The sequence below is a fragment of the Heloderma suspectum genome, chromosome 4 (genome assembly GCF_057233095.1).
Source record: "Heloderma suspectum isolate Gila_16-S chromosome 4, 16-S_ref, whole genome shotgun sequence".
In the NCBI taxonomy this organism is placed as follows: Eukaryota; Metazoa; Chordata; class Lepidosauria; order Squamata; family Helodermatidae; genus Heloderma; species Heloderma suspectum.
This window is the reverse complement of record NC_139461.1, coordinates 192,654,215-192,678,145: the sequence shown is the minus strand read 5'-3', so window position 1 is coordinate 192,678,145 and position 23,931 is coordinate 192,654,215. Positions and strand designations below refer to the sequence as shown.

At 45.0% G+C, this 23,931-nt stretch overlaps 1 long non-coding RNA gene across 1 annotated transcript; it reads right to left on the bottom strand.

The window, feature by feature from the left end:
- Positions 1 to 16,768: 16,768 nt before the first annotated feature.
- LOC146347882 (uncharacterized) lies at positions 16,769 to 23,581 on the bottom strand. Its single transcript, XR_014789907.1, has 3 exons — positions 23,504 to 23,581; positions 23,237 to 23,329; positions 16,769 to 18,710 (listed from the first exon to the last, which is right to left on the bottom strand). It is a non-coding gene; the product is annotated as an uncharacterized LOC146347882 (long non-coding RNA).
- Positions 23,582 to 23,931: the final 350 nt, after the last annotated feature.

Genomic DNA, 23,931 nt, shown 5'->3' with positions numbered 1-23,931 from the left:
CAGGGGGATGGTTAGCAGGGGTGACTTACTAACCATGCAGAACATGGATTTCTCCCCCCACATGACGTGCTAAGCCGCTGCGGTTAGCAGAAATTCAAATTCCCCAAACATCATGGCTTAGTATGACGTCTGAACAGGCCCCACGTCTCTCTTAAGACCTAACTAAAGGAGATAGAATTTTTGCAATTAATGATTGTGTGAATAGTTTTTAAAGTATAAATAACACATGCCCCCACCCCATGTGGATTGGGACCATAAAGGGGCAAAGATTCATACTTTGAAAATAATAAATAAAAGAGTTTGCCTTCTATGAAATTCTGTTGATGCTGAAAAGTGGCTTCAAGGGGATTGTTTAATGTGTTGGGAATCGGACCCCACTTCTGCCTTTTTCGCAGTCTTTTGAGCAGGTTACTTGTCCTTTGTGACTAGCCACAATTCCCCTGGCAGCCATTTTGTGGTGGTGCCCAGGACATTGTATCAAATTAGGGGCAGGGAGTTCCTTTCTTTGGAACTCCCTGCCCCTGGAGTTCAGGCAGGCGCTAACACTGTATTGCTTTCGATGCATCCTGAAAACAGTTCTATTCCAGGAACCATTCAATGAATGATCAGCCACAGTTTTTATTGGCATTCTGTTTTTAATAATTTTAATATGGTGTTTTCACTTTTTAAATCTTTTACTACTGTACCTCTCATGTTCACCGCTCTAGAAACTGTTTTAGATGGGGAAATTTGTAAATTTGTAAATAAAATAATAATAATAATAAAAAAATCCCAAATGTGCCCATGGGCCCAAAAAGGTTGCCTACCCCAGGCCTGGAGAGATTCTGTGGAAGATCTCAGTTCTCAGGCAGGATTATACAGTGAAAGGTGGTCCTTCAGGTAAAATAGTCCCAGACTGTTTAATCTGGATAGATAAAGTATTTTGCTTGAGAAGCTGATTTTCCTGCTTTGTCTCTGCTGTTTCTGTTCCACTTGGACGCAAATGTCAAATATGTCCCCAGCTAAGTTCTATCTTCCTATACTAAGTAATGGGGCCAGCCCAAGACATTTTGCAAAGGACAACACAGTACGTTCCCCCCCCCCACACACACACACACATTCCACGTACAAAAGCTAAAAGGACTGGCAACTGAATGTTACTTCCTTCAAATCACTGCAATCAAGGGCAGCAGGCTACATTGGGGGGTGCAAGACTAGCCACATGGCTCACAGCTGTATCCTTCAACCCCTCCCTGCAGCTCCCCGCCCACAGCTCCTGCCACCTGAAGATGTTGCCGCACTTGGCATAATGGTAGGGCTGGCCCTGCTAAGCAAGGCACCATTCTGTCTCCCTGTGTGTGTGTGTTTTAACCCTGCAGTCCATCTTAAGAAACTGCAGGCATCCATAATATGATAACAAAGAGAATGGCTCTTCTTCTGTTGCTCAATTATGCACATCACCAGTTTTCTACTGGAGGATCTCTGCAACTGAGATGTGTTAAGTTGGCATGTAAAATCTGCTGCCAATTTTAGCTCGTCTCTGTGAAGGACAGAGATGGGATGGGGAGGAAGAGGGAGATGAATAAGGTGCCACTGGCCAGCAGCTTGTCAAAATATCACTTGAAACAGTAGGTTCCAAGTCATTAAATCCTAGTTTATGTTATACCCCAGAGATTCCTGAAATAACAAGATGGCATGCCTGAGTATCTATGAAAGATAAAAAAGACAGATGTTCTATTGACCTCCTCTTATTGGAACCTGGTCTGCTACAGTATTAGTGATAGAAAAGGCAGCACTAAAGCTTTTCTTTAGACCCAGCTACAGCTGCAATGACATATTACCCAATGTGCATTTTCAAAGAGAAAATTAATGCTGCAATCCCACAGGGATCTGATTTCTCTTTCTAGAAACAGGTTTACAGAGCCAATTAATATTGATCAAGTCACTCTTTCAGACCAGAGAACTCTTCCTAGGCATTCCTAAAATGGACAACGCAATCCAAGATCTCATAAATTATCTGGCAGTGCAAAAAGGAAAGTCATTGCAATAATGAAAGAATTCAAGCAACACTGAAAAGTGCCTGTATTTGAATTCCTACAAATAAAAGTGAGAGAGAAGTAATAAGACACTGACATCCACTGAAGCTGTTAAGAGCTGCCATGAGCTGGGGGTGAAGCAGCCCAAACATTATAACTGACACTGCACAGAGTTCCCAAATTTTGACTCTGATAAGATATGTGTAGTTTGCATTTGAACTGGAATAATTTTTGATGTTGCTAAAGCAGGACCTTTCCCAAGGAAAATGTATTACTCTTTGAACTCTGCTGAATATTTGTCCATTTTGATTTTCAGATCAAAAACTAGCAATTCCATGGGGCGGAAATATTTTCTAGTAACAGATTGTGCCAATATTCATTTTCAGATTGAATACTGTTTAGCACCAGTGTTTCTCCTGGCTGCTGTGTGTTCAGTGCTATTTTCCCCCTTGATTGTGTCTTTCTAGTTCTTCAATGACAGCCCAGTCCTACACATGTTTGCTTGGAAGTCAGGCGCACTGTGTTCAGTGGAAATTACTCTCAAATACATGTGGGCAGGATTGCTGTCTTAGTCCTACTGGTGATTGCACCCAATCCGGGTTGATATAGCCACATTGCAGTGAATAGGATGATGTCACAATGCAATGTGTAATGTAATGATATCACAAGATGTCAGTAAATAAAATCACTCCCACCTACACAAGGGCTACTGAGGCTGAAGAAACTGCCTTGGTCGCCCTATGAGATGACCTTTGCCAGGATAGGGACAGGGGGAGTGCAACCCTGTTGATTCTTTTGGACCTCTCAGCAGCTTTTGATTCCATCGACCATGGTATCCTTCTGGATAGATTGTCTGGGTTGGGAGTTGGAGGCACAGCACTGCAGTGGTTCCACTCCTACTTGGCTGGCCAATTCCAGAAAGTGGTGCTGGGGGATTATTGTTCTGTGCCTTGGCAATTATGCCATGGGGTTCCACAGGGCTCTATTTTCTCTCCCATGCCGTTTAACATCTACATGAGACTGCTGGGGGAGGTCATTCAGAGGTGTGGGCTGAGGTGTCATCAACATTTACCTCTCTTTTTCATCAAATCCAGGTGAGGTGGTCACTGTTCTGAATCAGTGCCTGGATGAGGGCCAATAAACTGAGACTCAATCCAGACAAGATGGAGGTACCATTAGTGGGTGGTTTGTCTGCCTGGCTAGGTGATATTCAATCTGTTCTGGAGGGGGTTGCACTCCCCCTAAAGGATCAGGTTCGTAGTTTGGGGATGTTCTTGGTCCCAGAACTGTCACTTGAGGCACAGGTCGACTCAGTGGCACGGAGCATTTTTTATCAGGTTAGGCTGATGTACCAACTACACCCTTATCTGGACAGAGGTAGCCTAGCTACAGTTATCCATGCTCTGATAACCTCTCATCTGGATTACTGCAATGCGTTATATGTGGGGCTGCCTTTTAAAATGGTCCAGAAACTTCAGCTAGTTCAAAACAGGGTAGCAAGATTGTTAATGGGGACTAGCCAATGAGATCATACTATGCCAGTACTTTCCCAGCTGCACTGACTGCTAGTCCCTTTCCTGGCCCGATTCAAAGTGCTGGTATTAACATTCAAAGTCCTAAATGGCTTGGGGCCAGGTTGTCTGAAGGATCACCTCCTCCCACATGTGCCTGCCTAGACCCTAAGATCATCTTCAGGGGTCCTTCTCCAGGAGCCCCTGTCAAAACAGGTAAGGCAGGTGACTACCAGGAAAAGGGATTTTCTGCTGTGGCACCCCGGCTGTGGAACAAACTCCCTAGAGAGGTTTGCCTGGTGCGTACGTTGTACTCTTTCTGGCACCAGGTGAAGACCTTTTTCTTTTCCCAGGCATTTTAGCATTCCAGGTTTTTTTAGTTCTGCTGTCCTAAAACGTGCTATTGCATTTTAAATATCTGCACTGCTGCTAGGTTTTACTCTGGTTGTATTTTTATTCTATAGTTTTAATCTATTATAGTTTATACTGTATTTTCAGTTGTATTTTTCTGGCTTTAATTTTGTGGACTGCTTAGACAGCTTGGTTGTTGGGTAGTATAAAAATGAAATAAATAAATAAATAAATACAGCAGTTTAAATGAATCAGCATTCATTTTTGCAAGGAGCATTGGGAGGGGGAGGGAAACTGACAAGGAGAGACATTTTGGGGGCACTGCTGGGACATGTTCACAAAATGGTGACTAGTTTCAGCTCAGCCTTAGTTCTACTACATTACCTTTTGACTGTAATCTTATTATAGAATTTACTATTAACACAGATGATATAGATGTGAACTGAACAAGTTAGTCCTCTGGTTCCTGAAATGCCTTTGGGAGGCATGAGAGTAAGTCACCCTCATTTCCACTGACTCATGAGACCCAGCATAGCGTAGTGAAATTAGCATTGGCTTTGAATCAGAGAGACCAGAGTTCACAACTCGTTCCCTTGGAGGCCTGTCTACCTCCAAAGATAGCTCTGAGAATAAAATGGGGCAAAAACCATTGTTGGCTGCCCCGAAAGAAAAGTGGGATGCACCTGTGATAAATAATTTCAATTATGTCCCTTCTACACGTAATTCTGTTGCACATGTCAGCTTTGGGAGACAAATGCCATGATGCCATTTCCACATATACTGGTGCTGGCTTTGGCAGGCTTAGAAAGTCTTCTTCCCACTGCTGCATTTGTGGGACCACCCAGGATGTCACCCAGTGCCACAAATGGTGACATTGCATTGATGCAGTGGGCCAGTTTTAACATTTGGGCCAAATCCAGAGATACTCATGGATATCGTAGCGTTGTGTGCTCAGTCCTCCATTCATGGTGAGTCCATGAATAACCAGGTGATCAGAGTACATTCAGGTTTGACATAAGATTCAGTTCTGATGGGGGGTGGGTGGGCAAGAAAGGACATGGTGGATCCAACCCTGTCCTCAAACAGTGATTAGCACTACCAGATAATCTACAAGTTGAGCAGAATGATGGACTAGGGTGCATTGGCAGAGTTCTTGCTCTGTCCCACATTAGAATGCAGATTGGGGATTTGTGTTTCACAAAGCTCACAAGCAAGACATGAGTGCAACAGCACCCTCCCACCCATGTTCCCCAGCAAATGGTGTGCATAGGCACATTCCAGTGCCCAAACACATACCCTCCCTTCCCTTTTCCCTTTACCTTCTTCTTAACAGGAGTGGTGGGGGCAGCAAGAGACAAAGTGGAAGGGGTTATTTTGATCTGACTTTCCATCCTCCTCTCCATCACCATCAAAAATGCTGGACACAGTAGACTCTGGGAGAGTAGTTTGTTCCCGACTTCTTGCAATTGCAGAATATAGCACAACCTGTCATGCTCTTAGTCAAGTTTGTCATGCTCTTAGTCAAGGGGATGGAAGGCTTGCATTCCCATTTGGACTATGGTCTTCCAAAAATCCAAACTGCCTGGGTTCGAAATCGAGTAAGACTTGGATAAACTCTTGCACCATGGTCACTCAGTGTGGAATCTTCAGTAGCCTGTGAATATTTCTGGATCAGGGACATTAGCTACACTATGGGTGCAAACGTGGAAGCCTGTTGGGAAAGATTGGATTGGTGTCTCTCATCTATAGCAAACTTCAGATGAATTTAACGTGGACAACTTAAACATCTGAGACGCCTCACAATTAGGGATGGATGGGTGCCCCTCCCAACCAGATCCTCCGGGTGCCCACCATGCCCCTGCCCCCACTCTCATGCCCCCAGACCTGCACCCAAGCCCTCCATTTACAGCCCATTCATGCCTGCAATCTTACAAACATTGGCCATTCATGGCGACATTTTGTGTAAGATCAAATGTGTGCATTTTCACAATTGCTATTTTTTCCCTGCAAAATGACGATCTCAGAGCTTGCCAGACAGGCCCAGGGTGAGTGCAGGCAGCTCAGTGAGTGTGGGGGGAGCTTGAGCAAGGCAGGGGGCTTGCTAGGTGTGGCTCAGGGCAGTGGGTGGGTAGGTGGGGGGAGTCTGCCGGACGCCCGGACCTGATCAGGCACCCGCGCAATCCCTACCAGTAATCCCTCCGAAATCCACCAAGTTTACAAAGGCTGGTGTGAAGACCTTCTGTCATAGCCGGTAGCTCTTATGACATAGCTGTCAGAAGAGATTTTTGTCCTAGAATGCTGTTGAATTATCAAAATGAGTGTTGCACAAGGCACTTAGCTTGCTGAGTGGGACTCCAAGACAAGTGCCCTGCCAACCAGTGCAAAGAAAACATAGAAATAGGAAAATAATGGCAATACAATAAACAAAAGAAATGTTGTTTCCCTTTTTTTCCCCACACTGCACGTGTCCCAGTTTTATTATAATCAACAATTGTTCTTAATCAAGGATTTTCTAGTTAGTCCAGAATTGCTTTCTGCATTCTTAGTCTCTCTCTCTCTCTCTCTCTCTCTCTCTCTCTGGTGTTTTTCTAAGACACCTCTTGCTGTGGGCAGACCATATGGCATATACCATCTGGGGTACCTATTCAGCAATGGTAGATGATCATTAGCCTTAATTAAACCAATTATACACCTCCATCACATGGATGTCATGAATGATGAATTGGAGCCCAAGTACAGGCTCTCTTACATATACAATATGCACAAATATCTCAAGGGAACTGCACAGAAGTTTTAAGAAATCATCTGACTAAAAATACTATAACAAACCAGATATAACAGTGGTAGACAAAATAAGAAAAAAGCAACAGAAACAGATATAGCCACTTGCAGATGTAATGGGTTGGATCCAGACTGCTCCTTCCACAAATGGAAGGGCTCCTTCTATTCGTGAAAGGGACTGGGAAGCAAAGGCACCTCCTGCTGGTGTAAGGGGTTGTGTGTGGGGGAGCCATTTTCACTAATTCCTCCTTCAGCCTCCCATGCCACCCCCCACACTGTTCCAGAAGGTTCCCCAACCCTCCAGAGAAGCCTTCTCTGACTTGATGCCCTCCATATGTTTTGGACTAGAACTCCCAGATTTCCTGACCACTAGCCATGCTGGCTGGGGCTGGTGGGAGATGGTCCAAAGCATCTGGAGAGCATCAGTTTGGGAAGGCTGCTCCAGAGCATCTTTATAGGGGGAAGAGGTGGTGCGGGGGGAAGAAGGAGTTGGCAAAAATCACCTCCCCCATCCCATCCAAATGTAAGGTTGGATGGGATACTCCCTTCCCCCTGATCTGGCCCCATGCTAGCAAGTGTGTAAGTTATGCATCTTAAGTAAACAGATTTTGCACTGATCCCTCTGAACTCCTTGGGCTCCAGTCCCAGCCTCATGAAAAATGCTTGGCTCCACCCTCAGACCAACCCCAGGCCCTTTGACTCCACCCCTGCCTCCATGCCCAGAGTCCCACTCTGGGCTCCACCCCCCAGGCCCCACCTAAGTACCAGCATTTTGGTTTCAAACATTGGCAACCTTAACATGTTCTCCCCTAATATAAAGTGGAAGTCCTAACTATAGACATGCTCCCACCCACTTACTAAGACTGCTTTGCACTATGTTAAGAACATAAGAACATAAGAAGCGCCATGCTGGATCAGACCAAGGGTCGACCTAGTCCAGCATTCTGTTCACACAGTGGCCAACCAGGAACCTACGAGCAGGGCATGAGCGCAACAGCACCCTCCCACCCATGTTCCCCAGCAACTGGTGTACAAGGCTCACTGCCTCTGGTACTGGAGGTAGCACATAGCCATCAGGATTAGTAGCCACTGATAGCCTTTTCCTCCAGGAATGTGTCCACCCCCCTTTTAAAGCCATCCAAATTGGTGGCCATCACTACATCCTGTGGTAGCAAATTCCATAGTTTAGCCATGCGCCGTGTGAAGAAGTCCTTCCTTTTATCTGTCCTGAATCTCCCACCAATGAGCATCATGGGATGACTCTTATGAGAGAGGGAGAAAAATATCTCCCTATCTACTTTCTCCATGCATAATTATGTACACCTCAGTCACATTCTTGAAAATGGGTTTACCAATAAAGCTCATCTGCTCCACTACAAAACCAATTATGCAATGCAGGTCCTAACTGCAGGCAAGGAGTTGCTGAGTCTTGTGCTTTCTTTTCCCTTATCTGTACTTTTGCGCGATGTGATTATCCGAGAGGGATCTTCTCCTGAACTCACTTGCATGCGCAGTGGATGCAACAGCTACACTTCTTATGGGGAGGAGCTCGAGCTCCACATTACAGGATTGTATGTGTCACATCCAGAAACGTTTGATTAAAATGAACCTCTGAAGATCCATTAACATATTTATTCATCTGTTTTAGCCACAAGCTGATAACCAAACGGCTTGTTAAAACGCTTGCTTTGATTTATATTGCACGCAATAAATTTACCTATAAGTGGATTGTCTCAGAAATATAATTACACATTTATTTCCTCTACAGTGCACTTTTCAGCAGAAAGCAGACATAAACTGTGCTGTGAAAAGCCTGTGGCAGCCAGAGCTCTTTCCAGGCTCTTGGCTTGCCTACTGAGCCTGCTTCTTTGGGTGGTAAAGCCAACTTCATGAAGGAAGGGACGGCATGGGCAGGTGCCACAGATAGGAAAGTGCTTACAGGTGCTTTGCAAAGAGAGACACACAGAGAGACTCTCCAAGCTTTGCACCCTTCAATAATAATCAAGAAATAAAAACTAACCAAGGTAGGAGCTGTGCAAACCTTTTTCCCCCTTTTTAAAATTTATTAATACCACTCAAAATAGATCGATTCTGCTCCTTCAAACCATCCTTTCCCCCTAAGAACTTGTAACTTATTCATAAAGTTATTAAAATTATTCAGGGAAGATTTTTATTAAGCTGTTCTCTAAAGTGGCTGTGATGGGTCACACAGGAACAAATAGCTCTCCCAGGTTTTCCGAGAGGGAGAGAGCAATCCTATGGGGGGAGATGGCTGCCTCCGAACTCAGAAGCCACCACCTATCCACTGCAGGGCAGGAGGAGTGGTGAGGAGTGGTGAGGACTGCAGTGCCCTGCAGTCATGGCTAGACAGCCAATTTCGGCTGTCTAGCTGTGGGACCTCGGAGCATGGGATGGGGAGGCTGGAGGACACATAGGAAGTGTTGTACCAGCACTTCTGACCTCCTCACCCCAACCCGGCCCCAGGAACACCCGTTTCCCCTGCGCCGCATGCACTGCTCTTCCAAGTGCGGAGTGCAGGCCTGATCTGCGCTGCCTACACGGTGGCACAGGAGGGGGTGGAGGGTGGTTCTCTGGGAACCGACCTTGGACTGTGGGCTCTGAGGTTCCCAGGAACCAACCAATCCTATGGCTGTCTAGCTGCTGACTAGTGGCCATAGGATTGTGCCCTAAGGCTCTCCCAAGGGCTATTATTTGTGGGCATGATCCAGCCAAAGCTAAGCACTTTGGGTTGGATCCAGGATTTGCCTTTCGCAAGAGGCAGGGACCTTCAACCATAGGAAAGGCTCCACTTACAAAAGATCCCTCCACCTGATTTTGGGGGATCACCCCCACACACCACAGCTCATCTCATTCTTCAGGGTATCCTCACTCTCTGTGTAGCATTTTCAGTAGACTGGAAGGGGCTGCTGTGGGAAGGAGGGGGTGGAGAAGTCCACTTCCATCAACACAGTTGATCCAGCATAAAACTGGATCCAACCCCTTAAATGTAAAGTTGCATTAGATCCCAATACCTTTAGTCTTCAATCCCATGCATTACTACTTGGGAGTAAGTGCCAGATAGGAACATGGGAAGCTGCTGTTCAGATACACCCTTTAAAAGTGTAGTGAGATTCAAATGAGTTGGACTTCTTAATAGGTAAGAACATCGGGAAGAGCTGTAGTTTAGAGCAGATGCTTTGCATACAAATGGTCCTAGTTCAACCTCTCCAGTTGAAAAAGAATGAGATGGGACCTGAGGACATGAAGCAGGAGCCTCCCCCAACTTGGTGCACTCCAGATGTTTTCAACTACAACCCTCACAATTCCTGACCATTGGCCATGATGGCTGGGGCTGATGGGAGTTGAAGTCCAAAACATCTGGAGGGCAACAGGTTGGGGAAGGTTGCCATGGAGAGCCACCACCACACCAGTCATAGTAGGCAATCTTGGGCTAGATGGAGCAGTGGTTTAACTCGGCAGAGAGAAGCTTTGTCCGTTCAACATCTAAAATAACATGAGTTCATGCTACTAGATAGGGAGGAGATGGAGGTGCTCTAAATATTATAGCCTGCAAAGAGTATTTTGCATAGGGGGAAAAATGGGTAAAATCCAACATATGTCCTCCTTAAATCACATTCATTTCAGTGGGTCTACTCTAAGTAGCACTCATGTTGGATTTTATCCATTGTTTGCTTCTCATTATTTTATAGAAAGGTATACAAAGGTAAAGATAATCCACAGCTGAAGTGAAAGGCTTACATAAGGACCAAAAAGGGAGATCCGTAACAGGATCCAGCCAAAGAAATCAGTTTTCTTTCATTAAAAGCAGTTGTGTGGGATGATTTGAAGCAGAGCCATAATACAGGGAAAGGAAGAGTTAACCCTTCCCACCTCTGTGTCATTTCCCCAATATAAATCCACCCCACCCCACTCTCCAGCTGCTATCAGCCTTGGAGAGGGAAAAGATGGCCACCAATTTGGATGGCTTTAAAAGGGGGGTGGACAAATTCCTGGAGGAAAAGGCTATCAGTGGCTACTAGTCCTGATGGCTATGAGCGACCTCCAGTATCAGAGGCAATATGCCTATGTACACCAGTTGGTGGGGAACGTGGGTGGGTGGGTGCTGTTGCACTCATGTCCTGCTTGTGGTTTCCTGGTCAACAGCTGGTTGGCCACTGTGTGAACAGAATGCTGGACTAAATGACCCTTGCTCTGATCCAGCAGGGGCTCTTCTTATGTTTTTAATATGAGTACCTCCCCCTCCCTGTCAATGGCTCCTAGAACCTGGGGGGAGGATTTTAAATGGGGAAATAGCAAAGGAGGGAAAGGTTCTCCCCACCCCAGCTGTAGCCCCAATCCAAATCAGACCCTTCTCCCAGAGTTGCTTTTATCCAAAGAAAAAGATATCAGGAAATCTGGCATCTAGTTTAGTCTAGTTTGGCCCTTAGTCTGAGGAGGAGAAGAAAAAAAAGCACAAGGGAAATAGTGTAGAATAAAATGTTGGTGTCTAGTTTCCTTCTGTTAGCCTCTTCTCACTGTACTGGGAATGACTCTGAGAATTAATTTGATCCTGCAGCAGCAGCCTCTCAAGTGCCCTTGTCCTGCTCCAGGAAAGGTATGACTTTTATCTTCTACCACACTGAAACAGCAGCTGATATGCTTGGGGACCATAGAAAAAATAAAGTACAACCTATCTTCTGGCATTAAGAGCAGTCCGCATCCTAATCAGGGATGCTGTCACTTCCTTCCCCAAACACTGTCTTTGGTGAAGGACAGGAATCATTTGAGGGAAGGAAGCTCACCCTCAGTACCTAATCGATGTCGGGAGCTAAAATCCCACAATCTTACTAGGGCTTTCTGCTTCTGGATTCTTTGTGGGAGTATGACTGGCTCCTTTACATGGGCAGACACGTGGTTTGAATTGAGGAAAGTCCTTCCTCTGCCTCAAAGTCCTTCCTCTGCCTCAAAGTCCTTGACTTTGTCTTTCTAGGCGCAAAGATTACTGCAGACGCTGACTTCAGCCAGGAAATCAGAAGACGTTTACTTCTTGGGAGGACAGCAATGACAAATCTTGATAAAATAGTGAAGAGCAGAGACATCACACTGACAACAAAAGTCCGCATAGTTAAAGCAATGGTATTCCCCGTAGTAACCTATGGCTGTGAGAGCTGGACCATAAGGAAGGCTGAGCGAAGAAAGGTAGATGCTTTTGAACTGTGGTGCTGGAGGAACATTCTGAGAGTCCTTGGACTGCCAGAAGATCAAACCAGTCCATACTCCAGGAAATAAAGCCAGACTGCTCACTTGAGGGAATGATATTAAAGGCAAAACTGAAGTACTTTGGCCACATAATGAGAAGACAGGATACCCTGGAGAAGATGCTGATGCTAGGGAAAGTGGAAGGCAAAAGGAAGAGGGGCCGACCAAGGGCAAGGTGGATGGATGATATTCTGGAGGTGACGGACTCAACCTTGGGGGAGCTGGAGGTGGCGACGGCCGACAGGAAGCTCTGGCGTGGGCTGTTCCATGAAGTCATGAAGAGTCGGAAGCAACTGACCGAATAAACAAAACAACAACCTTCCTCTGCAAGTTCTATATGTTTCTATATATTTCATTGTAAAGACACTAGATGGCACTGTGATAATAGTGCTTTGCTGTTATTACACACAGCCGATAGAATGGATTCAGGTCCCTTGTCACTTTAGCTCCAATCATTTTGAAAGCAGGATGAAGGGGGGAAAGTGTGGGAGACATCCTGGAGATTGGTGACATCATGTAAAGGACCTGCAAACTTACATGAGTGGCCAATCACGAGTGTACAATAAATCACTCATGTAGAAATGCTCTGGGTGCTAGGAACTAGGATTGGTGAGAATAAGGGCCTTCCAAGGTTTTTACAGCAAGTGAAACTCCTTGTATCCCTGGCTGTGTTGAGAATGTCATTTTAGCCACTGAGTAACAATGGCCACAACCACTGTAATGCTGCAGTCTTTAGGGATTGGGCTATGCCTGCTGCGGAATGCTGGGAATTGTAGGACTTTTTTCTGCCTAAACATACATAGGATTGCACCCTAAGAGTGTAACAATCCTTGCAACAACTCCACTTAATTCTCTTCTCTCTATCACACACATCTCAGTCCAACACTTGGTCAAAGTGGTCACAAATTTAAAAGAGATCTGAGTGGTCAGAGATTTAAGAAGTCCATGAAAATAACTCCACTGCAGTGCAAACGACATAGTTGACTATAGGAGTCATGGAAGAATACAATTAAACATGCATTTCTTCCTTCTATTACCAAGCCACTCCGGCCCAATTATAATTTCGAAGTGAATGTCATCAGGGCAAAAGCCCATGGTATTTAAGCTGCTGAATCCCCCTGAGTGAGACCAGTGATTTCCAGAGCTGTCATGGCCAGATCCACAGAAAAATAAGATCAGCCCTTATGATGTTACCATTGAAATACCTTTTGAAAAAGCAAAGTTTGCCCAACCCACATGCAATACATGATTTATATTTTACACTGTGAAGTCAGGAAAACAGGCATGGTACCCTATGGCGATGAGTGCAACTATGGGCTCAAATCAAAACGGCCTTTCATCTGTTTTGAATCGGATGCTTTTTGACATTATTTAATGTTGGCTTTTCCTGGTATCAAAAGTTCTTGATCTGCCTTCTTAATGTCACCCATTGTCGCATGTGGGCTTTGATCACATTGTTTTTTCTGTTTCCTTCTAAAGCAAACAATCCCAATCTGTTCATTCTGTCATTGTCATGTGAAAACCTTTTATCCCCGGCCATCATCACTTTTGTTTTTTTTGGCATCCCACTGAAACTCCCTCAACAATATGCTTGTCAACTATGGACAGAAAGGCAAAGTAGATTCACCAATGTTATGTTGCATTGTGAGATATAGTCACAGAGGGGAGCGGGAAAGGAACTGATCACAGAAGCCACCTTCAGTCTGCTTGGGAATTGCACAGTGGAGAGCTGAGAGCAGTGGAAGCTGGTGCCTCCAATTTCAGTGGGGCTGTCGATCTGCCCTGGGTTTGAGTCCAAACCATTCAGGACTCTAAGGAAGCTATCCAAGGTGCTGAACCCATTTTGGGGATAAGGTTCAGCACCTTGAAAGGCTCCTTTAGAGATATGGCTGGTTCTGACTGAAACCAGAGTCACCAGCCCCCACTGGCTGGGGGCACCCATGAAGTGAGAGCATCCCCGAGAGGGCTCTGCAAATATGGAAGGACCTTTGAGGTGTGCTCTCACTTAGTATAGGGGGAGGCGTTCTAGCTGAGTGGCAGAGGACCACCTGCTTTGCATGCAGAAGGGGGCCCAGTTTCAATCTGTGGCATCTCCAGTAAAAAGGATCAGGCAAAAGGGTGTATGAAAAACTCTCTCCCCCAGACCTTGAAGGGCCATTGCCAGTCAGAGCAGGCAACACTGGGCTAGGTCAGCCTTCCCAAACCTCCAGATGTTTTGGACCACAACTCCCATCATCTCTGCCCACTGGCCATGCTGGCTTCAGCTGATGGGAGTTGTAGTCCAAAACATCTGGAGGGCACAAGGTTGGAGAAGTCTGGGCTAGATGGACAAACAGGCTGGCTTCCTGTGTTCCTATGGCCAGCTGCCATACTGAAAGCAGTGTGCCACTTCAGAGCAGGTAAATCAGGCGGAGTGCAGAGTGCAGTCCAGAGTGCAGTCTTGCCCAGTATTTTATTTAATTCTTCATTTACTTATTGACAACATTTGAATACCGCTCCATAGCTATAACATATTCCAGAGTGGTGAGCATAAGAGGTACAATAGTAAAAAGATAAAAGATTAAAACCCCATATTACAATGATTAAAAACAGAATGCCAATTAAAAAAAAACATGGCTGGTCATTTAAGGAATGCTTCCTGGAACAACTGTTTTTCAGCAGGCAGCGGAAGCAACACACTGTTGGCATCTGCCCGACTTCCAGGGGCAGGGAGTTCCAGTTTTGATGGATACGTTTCAGTTAGTAATACAGCTCAAGGATGTTGAGAGGTGCTTGGATGGGTTCGTGCAACCTCTTCTGTACCGGATGCTGGCCCCTCATGACCTATTACGTCTGGAGGGAGGGAACAACCTCCTTGTGAGAGGGAGTGGTCCCTGGCAGTGGTGTAGGGATGTACAAATTGTGTTCCTTCCGTGCCGCTTGACTTCCACAGTTTGCGTCCAGTGCTCCGTTCCTCTGTTCACAAGCCCCCGGAATTCTCCTTTTTTTTCCCGCTTTGAAAATTATGTAAATAAATACTTACCGACAAATATAATTCTTGTACCCATCTGTCTCCACAAGTCTGCATAACTCCCGTAAGAATCACTATTTTTCGTAAATGTTTACGTATTTTCCCCCTCCCCTGCCATGCAGTAATTACTTTCAGCCAAAACACGTCCTCTTCCTTGTAGGGGTTTCCCAAAAGAAGGCTGTCTTAGGTGTGCCTGAGAGATAAACTATTTGTTTAAAGCAATGCTGTTTTAAAGAAAGAAAAAAGCTTTTTAAATGACCATGCCAGTCCTGGAGCCGTGCATGATGTATTATTCTCCCTGCTAAGCTTTATATTTCCACATCCAGCATTGTTGTTGATGTTGTGAGGTGAAAATGGAGAGAACCAATTCTGTGCATGTCTACTCAGAAGTAAGTCTGATTGAGTTCAATTGGACTTACACCTACACATGTCAGCACCCCACTTGCCCCCAGCTCAGCTTTGTATTTCCACATCCAGCTCATGATCAAACCTCCCGTTAGGTTATTTTATTTCAGAAGACCCTTGGGTGAATGGGGCAGGGGGGTGGGGTTCCAGGGAAACAGCTGGATTGAGGGAGAAGCTCCCCCCCCCGACACACACACACACACACATAATGGAAGAATATAGTTCTTCATATTCCCTGGTATGTTTATTCCTCATTTTGCCCATTCCCTGAGCATGTGCAGAGTGTGCTTTTTATTCAAACAAAGAGAAGCTTGCTAATCTTTCCACTCATGATACATTTGTACAAGTGTAGCTGCTTCAGAAAGAACACACAAACAATGTGTGTGGTTGAGAACGGCCCAAAGTCACCCAGTGAGCTTCCATAGCCAAGTGGGGAGTAGAACCCCCCATCTCCCATGTCCCAGTCCAACACTCTAACCACTAGGCTACACTGGCTGTCTAACCACTACACCACACTGCTGTTATGAAAGTCATGAAAAAGAGACAGTATAATGGAAAGTTCTTTCTGAAGTAGTTACACTTGTACAAATGCAGCATGAAGGGAAAGAATAGCAAGCTTCTCTTTGTTTGAATAAAAAGCACACTCTGCATATGCTCAGGGAATGGACAAAATGAGGAATAAACATACCAGGGAAACAGCTGGATTGTGGGAGAAGCCCCCCCCACACACACATACACACACACATAATGGAAGAAAATAGTTCTTCATATTCCCTGTTTCAATCAAAGAGGTGTAGTGGCCATGTTTATGAATTTGAATGTATTTCAGCTCTATCAATAATATACTGTAGAGATCAGTTGTGTGACCTTCTGAAAGAAAGTAGTTAATCAAAGAAATTCCGGGATATGATAAGCCATTAAATCCAGTGCTTTCATTTCTTAGATATAACCAAGTGAGTGGTTAAAAGAGAAGAATGCAGATGCTGCAATTTTTAATCCTTATGATATTGCCAGGATTGGAATGACAAATGGAAATAGAACAATGGAACATGGTAAATGGACAAGTTGAGCAGGCATCAGTTATGGCTTTGGCTCAGAAAAATGTTGGTTCATGTTACGTTACAGAGCCAGTGTAGTGTAGTGGCTAGGGGGCTGGAATGGGAGTTGGGAGATCCAGGTTCTAGTCCCCACTCAGCCATGAAGCTCACTGGGTGACTTTGGGCCAGTCACAGACTCTCAGCCCAACCCACCTCACAGGGTTGTTGTTGTGAGGATAAAGTGGAGAGGCGGAGGATTACGTAAGCCGCCTTGGGTTCCTTGCAAGAGGGAAAAAGGTGGGATATAAATGTAATCAATTATAAATATCATAAAATTGACACATTTCATTATATTTAGAGAAGGAAGGAAAAAAATAAATTACACAATCTCACCTGTATGAAATGAGCTCTATTTATTCCTTTTTGGAATTTATAGTATCATGAAAATGGTAACAGTGGGCACCCCTGATCCAGGGCAGACAGGAGAAATGATGGCACATACTGTAAGTAACCCTGATCAGATAATCAGCAAATGGTATCAATCAGCTGCTAGGAAGGAAAAAGCTGGATGGGGAACTAAAAGCTGTTAGGTGCTACACTGATTTTCTAACCTGGGCTCTCTATATACAGCCCCAGCACCTGGATGAGGCCAGGACAGGAGCTGCACGGCCAGTACTCACTTGCACACGTGGTTTCTCACTTAATTAAGGAATATGTTCACATAAACTAGATCAGGGGGATGACTTTACATTTGTGTACTATTTTATTACAGTTGTCAATCTGCAAAGTGTATAGCCTTGAGTTAACCGTCAAACAATTTTATGTATGTGACTAATTCAGGGGAGAATCCTGTGCAAGTTTAGACAGGAAAAAGTCCTACAACTCCCAGCATGCCCCAGCTAAACTTGCATAGGATTGTGACCTCAGTTGGTTAAGGCTTTATTTAATGAACAAGGCTTAAAGAATGCGTTCCGAATGCACTGCATTCCAAATCTTTTTCTTCCTTTATTCTGGAGGCTGTCTTTAATGTATTTATAGGTAATCAATACGATAGAAAATGCATATAGATTTTCTTTTCATCTGCTATATATAGAGAAAAGTATGCACGTGTGTGTCTGTGTGTGTGTGTGTGTGTGTAGTATATGTACACACCTCTTAGGTCTTTTGTTCACTTTTAAAGAAAATACTGAGCACTTTAATCTCTCCAAAATCAACTGAGTTTAACATTCATCAATCATTTCTGCTAAAGAATAGCATTTCTTTCACAGAAGAAGAGTCATTAAAACTTAAAATTAATTGCCCATGACCCAAACTCCTACTGTGTCCCAGCTGGCGTGAAAAACACTACAGTTTGCAAACAACCCCCCCTTTTTTTAACCTTTGGCACACCCAACATATTACCCAAGTGTTATTAATTAAAGCAGGCCAGCAATGCCAAGTGCAACATGCTGTTCATCACAGGAGGAGAGAGTGATCTGTAGCATTCTTAATCCGCAACAGTGAAGCGCATGAACTTCTAAATGTACACCAATGCCTCTCAAAGCACAGTGAATTTGTTCATGTTTTTCTAAGATCAATTAACAGCAGGCAGGCATTTTAATGAAATAAAGTTGTGATTCCCACAGGGACTATTTGGAAAGAACATTACAAAGCAGCAAGTGCTTTACGCTTTTACATTAAGACATGATTAATAACACCGCTGTTGAGAGCCACATCAGCTTACATATAGTGTTGAGTTAATAGATGCTGCTAATTAAGAAATCATATTCTTTTGCAGATACCCCCCCCCAATTGTCTCCCTAGATCACTTAGGTTTGTCCTTCAGAGCCAGTAGAAACTAGCGTCAGTAACAGAAACCATTGTTTCTTCTTCTGCACCATAGTTTCACAATGAAGTTAGATTTTCTCGAAATGTTGCAGCAACATTAATTGGGGAGACTAGCTAGCTGTTCACTGAAACAGCCGAAGGCAATGCAAAGCAGCTATAAAGGAGTTAATTACATGCAGCACTGTGTTAACCTAAAATGGTAAACAACATAACCGTCCCGTTTATGACAGGACAGATTTGATAAATCTTGGAGAACATTAGCAATGAAATGCATGTTGAGATCCTGTGATCATGCATGACCTGCTCAATCCTGTACATCAGGAGGACTTGAGCCTGAAGTGGGACTTGAACCGTGAGCCCGAGGAACGTCAGGTTGCGGACTTAGGCTGGATTAAGGTTGCATGAGCACTCCTCTGCTTGCCCTGAAAGGTGCTGAGCCTCAGCTCACGTTCCAATCAAAAGCTTGAGCTAAAGGCGGCCACTTCTGCATTGCCAAAACAGAGGAGTTGCATCACTGAAGAAGAGGATAAAAAGGACACCAATTTGCATAACGTTTGCATATGTGAATGTATTTGTGTAGGTGCAACTTTAAAAATAACAATTGCAATTTCAATAGAAATACAGTACCTGTCACCACACTGTGGAAGGCCATGACCTGGTGACTTGTATGCTTGCACAGTGTGCTAGCATATCTGGGTGCTCTTCATGGGCAGCTTCAAGGCCCCTGCTGCTCTCACTCCTTATGGTTCTTTGACTTTAAACTAACCTTGGATTGGACAGCCCATCAAAGAGAGGACACTTTCAAATACAGGACTGTCCTCTGCCACCTCTCCAAAATAGAGGACTGTCCTCTGTAAAGTAGGACACCCTGACACCCTCCTCAAGCTTTTTGTGAGTGTTCACTGCGAAGTCTCTCAAAAAAGCTTGAGGGTGCTCACAATGCACCCTGTACTGCCTCCATGACCTCCTCTCCCCTTCCACTCTCCCAAGGTCTACATACGTACCTTGAGGCAGGGCAAGGGAGGCAGTAGCGGGTGGTAGGGAATGGGGGAGACGAAGGCAGATCACAGGACTGAGGCAAGCACAAGACAGTCTGCATTTCTTTTCCAAAGTTGAAACTGGCATGATAAAGGCATTGTTGGCCTTGGAGTGTGTGCTCATGCCACTGTTTGCTCTGTTCATAGATTTTTATATTCAGGCAGGCCTAGGCTAGCTGCCAGCAACTGCGCCCCCCCAGGTGAACTATGCAATCGGCACCCCCAACCCCGCGCCCCAAGGGCAGATCTAGGCTGAGGTTTCTGGTAAACTGGGAAACATTTTGCCCCTATTTTCCATTTAATGTTTTAAAGCATATTTATTTAAATTGAGGCATAATTATCTGGTTTTTCCATCCACTCATCTGTCCAACCAATATTTCTGAGATGAGATAACAGAGATGAATTTTTCAGGATAGATATGTGCACAACAGCTATTTCAGTCTGATTTCAAATAGAAATGCATTAAAATGTTAATTATAATTTTTATTATTACAAATCCAAAATCATCCATTACTCTATTCTGCTTTAACTGATATTACCACCACATCCAATGTAGAAAGAACTAAGAAAGCTCTTAGAAAACTAAATGGTTTTTTTTAAACTATTGTGTTCTTTTCATTGAATTTGATGCCCCACTTAACTTGGTGTCCTAGGTGACCACCTAGTTCACCTATGTGGATGGGCTGCCCCAGATTGTAGTGCTTCAAAGCTAGAGCCAGGGGAGAAATTCATCCAGTTCACTTTTTTAATGCAAACTCATCTAATTTCGCACTTTTGAACCACTAACCAAACCGAAACTCAATTGTCTTTCAAAATCTTCACTTTCCTGAATTTTGCAGTGGAGTTCTCCAATAAAAAAATGTGTACAACAAGGAAAAATTCTTGCAAAAAACGTGTATACTATGCAAAAAATGCATAGAAAAATGCATGGATTGGGAGAAATGTGCAGAAAATTCTTATGAATTTTCATGCAAACCCCCCCCCCCAAAAAAAAAAATATTCTCAAAATTCAGGATGAACCAGACCTAAAGCTGGATAAATTCTCAAAGTTCAAGACAAACCGAATTTAAGACTGGAAAAATGAGAAACTGAGAAAAACCAAAACTGACAAATGCATCCATCCCTGTTCAAAATCTTTTTGACCAGAGATGATAGCAGAACAAAAGGAAAGAGAGAGCACACTGCCTGCTCTGATGGCTTTATCATACCTTCCCCCACTTTCTGAGAAAACCACGCTCTGTCTCCAGCTTCAGCCAATGGGCCTTCAAAAAGAATAAATAACATTACATCCAAATTGCCTGGTTTAGCCATGTGGTGGACTGAGCCGATGCCCCTTAAGCTCTTCTGTACTGCTGTTTCTGCAAATAAGGCCTTGCATTTGAATAAGTTAAATCTTTTTTGACTTTCATATAGATCAGAGTGGGGAACCTGTTGGGGGCCACATTCTTTGAGTGCAATATGTCAAGGACTGCTTGCCAGCATTGGGAAGAGCTGGAACTAAAAGTGGGTAGGGCCAGCCGTTTTCTCTCTTTCTGCCACCCCCTTTGCTGCTCTCTCGCTCTCTTGCTCTCTCTTTCTGACACCCTCTCTCTTTCTTCCTCTCTCCCTCCCTGCCCAGTAGTTTGCTAGGAGAGGGACAAATCTCTCTTGCCTATTTATTTATTTGATCTATATCCTGCCTCCTCCCCCCAAATGGCACCCAAGGCAGCTTACAAAAATAATTAAAAATAGATTAGAACAACACAACACATTAAAATACAATGAAAACGCATCAGTAACAGATAGGGATGGGGGAGAATTTCTCCCCGAAACTTCGGGGGGCCGAGCGCCAATGCATTCGGTCCTCCGAAGGTTGTTCGGGGAGATAGCGTTGCCCTTATTTTCGCCGTAGTCTACGTAAACATTGACGTAGACTACAGCAACTAAATAAGGAACGCGAATGGCGGCTCCCTATGGGGGCCGCCATTCGCGTACGTGCTTTTTTTTTTTTTTTAAAGTCACCCGTGATAGGCTACGTGACGATTCACGTAGCCTATCACGGCTGACTTTGCAAATCTTGCCGTGATAGGCTACGTGAATCGTCACGTAGCCTATCAGGGGATGTGTTTTTTTTTTTTTCTTTCATTGCAATGGCGGGGGCGGCAGCCGGTCGAAAGACCGGCTGCCACTCCCGCCCCGCTCGAACACCGGACGAACTGCCAGCCGGACCCGCCGCCAGGAGGGACATTCAGGGAAGGTAAGTCCCGTCCCGGGGGGGGGCGGGGGGCGGGGGGGCGGAGGATTTCTCCCCGAAACTTGTTCGGGGGGCCGAACACGTTGGCGCTCGGCCCCCCGAAGTTTCGGGGAGAAATTCTCCGCCATCCCTATTCAGAGTCTCCTTCACTATTGGAAACACTCATTGAAGCTGACCAGATACATTGACCCACAATTCATGCTTACAAATATTTATTATCAATGTGGTTTACATGTGGTTTACAGCAGGAATGGAACAGGGAATTGGAATGTCCTATTTTGTCTAACCATGTTAGACAAAATGGACCACCATTTTGGCATCTGTATCAGATATCTCTAAGGATCTTTGGTTACACCTTATTCAGCAAAAACTTTTGTTTTGGGTCTATTAGACACCACAACGTCTCTTTAATAAAGGCTTGTCAAACTCAGCTAATAGTTGGAGGTGGAATGCAGTTAATGCTTCTCTTATTCATATGTTTTGGAAATGCCCAATAGTTGCCTCCTTTTGGGAGGAAGTTATTATATGGATAAATGTTGTATTGGAAATCTCTAGGGATGTACAAAAGGTACTTACCTTTCTGCAGATTATGCTGATGCTGGGGGGGAGGCGTTCCGTCCCTCCCCCTGGAATCCTGGCCAGGGGGGGAGGCACTCTGTTCCTCCCCCCCAGAATCCTGGCCGGCCAGTTCTGCTCCGCAGGGATTCTGCGGAGCCGCTGGCCAGCTCCGCCAGCATCCGGAGATCCGGCCGCTGGCTAGCAGGGACGCAAATGGTGGCGGCCATAGCCACCGCCGTTTGCGTCCCTGCAGTCAGCCGTGATAGGCTACATAAATGTTTGCGTAGCCTATCATGGCTGATTTAAAAAAAAACCAAAAAAACGCGCATACGCAAATGGCGGCGCCCATGGGCGCCGCCATTTGCGTACGCGTGTTTGTTTGTTTTTTCAATCAGCCATGATAGGCTACGCAAACATTTACATAGCCTATCACGGTGTTTTTTTAAAGTCTAGCCGTGATAGCCTACATAAATCTTTACGAAGCCTGTCACTTTTTTTGTTTTTGTTTTTGTTTTACCTGGAAATGGCGGTGGTGGTGGCAGCTGGTCGGAAGACCGGCAGCCTCAGCCACCACCGCTGAGCCGCCGCCGGAGCTGCCGCCGGAGCCGCCGCCGCCGCCACCGCCAGGAAGATCCGCCTAAGGTAAGTCCCGTCCCGGGGGGGGCGGGGGGCCATTCCGCCACCGATTTCGGGGGGCCGAATGCGCTGGCATTCAGCCTCCCCGAGATCTGTGGTGGAACTTTCGTACATCCCTAGAAATCTCTTTAATATTTATTGATGTAAATGTTCTCTTAAATTACTTACCTCCTTTTTGGAATGTAACACATGGTCAGTGTAAATAGATTATTTGCGCCCTTTTGGTTTCTAAAAGACTGATACTACGATACTGGAAGGATAAAAGCTCAACACCTATAATGCAATGGATTGAAGACTTAACAATGCTAGCAACGTTTGACAGAGTGGTATTTAGGCTTAACTTGCAAATGGCCTTAGATTTGGATATCTGGTCTGCTTTTACTGACGTTTACATGGAACCTATTCTTCTTTCTCTCTCTTTTTTTCTCCCTAGAATATTGTAATACTTGAAACTGAGGATTTTAGAATATATTATTTTTTAAAACTGGGTGTGTGTGTGTTATTTTTTTGTTTGTTTTGTTTTGTTAAAACTCACAATAAACATGGCTTAAAAAGAAAGAAAGAATGCAAACTTGCCTACAGTAAAGTCTGAAGTCCAAACAGATCATGTGCAGCTTCCTCATGCTCCATTTCTTCAATGATCCTCTCCAATCACAGCTCTCGACTGCCCTGAGGGATGTCAGAGAATTCTGTGACGGATCTCGGTGATGCCAAATGCCAGTGCATCCGGCCCCCCGAAATCCATCGTGGAACGAAGCCCCTGCCCCCCCCCCACGAAAGGTGCATGGGACAAAGTCCCCACCGCCCCCACCCCACAAAAGGCATGTGAAACAGAGCACTTACCTGCTCCCATCCATGCTGATTTGTGAATGGCAGCCGTCCTGCAGCCGCCATTCGCTTCCTCCTCTTCATAGCCGTGATAGGCTATGTAAATACTTACTTAGCCTATCACAGCTAACGCAGGGACACCATTTGCATCCCTGTGGAGGCTGTGATAGGCTATGTAAGTATTTACGTAGCCTATCACGGCAGGGGGGGAAACCCCAGCGTATGCAAATGGCGGCGGCTACCGCCATTTGCATACGCTGGGGTTTTCCCCCCTGCTGTGATAGGCTACGTAAATATTTACATAGCCTATCATGGCTCAATACAGGGACGCAAGTGGCGGCAGCTACGACCACCTGTCTGAAATTAAGCCTACAGCCACATGTGACCCTCAAACATCAGGTCCCCCCCCCCACTAGTACAGGAGTGTTTTATGCAGGTAAGAA